Source organism: Tupaia chinensis, unplaced genomic scaffold (genome assembly GCF_000334495.1).
Source record: "Tupaia chinensis unplaced genomic scaffold, TupChi_1.0 Scaffold141165_1, whole genome shotgun sequence".
Lineage (NCBI taxonomy): Eukaryota > Metazoa > Chordata > Mammalia > Scandentia > Tupaiidae > Tupaia > Tupaia belangeri.
In genome coordinates this window covers 1,124,186-1,125,200 of record NW_006201028.1, presented here as the reverse complement: position 1 = coordinate 1,125,200, position 1,015 = coordinate 1,124,186, and positions in this window count along the sequence as shown.

Here is a 1,015-nt window from a genome sequence, read left to right as displayed (position 1 = left end):
TTAGATTTTTGCTATAGGGTGTGTGTGCTCACTGGAGAGACAGAAAGACAGAGAGATAGAAAGCAAGAAACCACCCCCCACAGAAAATGGCCACCTCACAAATATCTTCTCTTCATTCTCCTCTCAGGATCTTGGGCACACATGCCTGGTGTGAGTTTTAAGTTGCTGGGTCCATGAGTCGAACTGTGGTTGACCATGTGGGAGTCCAGCCACATAAATGTTATACCATCTGCTGGTCCCAATAATAACCTTTTTAATAAATTGTGCTGCGATCATTGGCTATCCACATACAAAAGGATAAAGTTGGACCCTACCTCATATCATACAAAAACTAACTCAGAAATTGATCAAAGACCTAAACATAAAAGCTAAAGCTGTAAAACTCTTAGAAGAAAATATAGGCAAAAATCTGTGCAACCCTGGATTAGACAATGGTTTCTTAGCTATGGCATCCAAAGCATAAGCAACAAAAGAACTGCACTTCTTCAGCTTTAAAGACTACATGCTCCAAAAGCCATGTGGGATCCAGCACCTTAACCTCCACACCTCTGCTGGCCCAAAACAACCTAATTTTAAAGTGAGCAAAGAATCTAATGAGACATTTACTTTCTCTTTTAAGAAAGGAATTATTTATTTAATTTAATTAATTATTATTATTCTTCAGTTTGACCGAGAGAGAGAGTGAGAAAGCAAGCCACTAGGTCTAGGACTTGAACCATAGTTGGCCATGTGGGAGTCCAACATCATATCCACCATACCACCTGTCCATCTCCCTGATGAGAGATTTATTTTTTAATTTTTTATTTTATTTTTTATTATTATTCATACCTTAAATTGTCATACATTATTTAGATTGTGAAGAGACTTTACCCAGCATGATTTACAGTCTAGTCAAGTCAGTTGAGACTATTATACACATCCTCGTCAACAGATAATAAACCTTATCTGTGTCCCACAAGTGTCTTACCTCTCCAGCCCTTTCCCAATTTCTTTTCCTACGTTCTTCCCCTCCCAC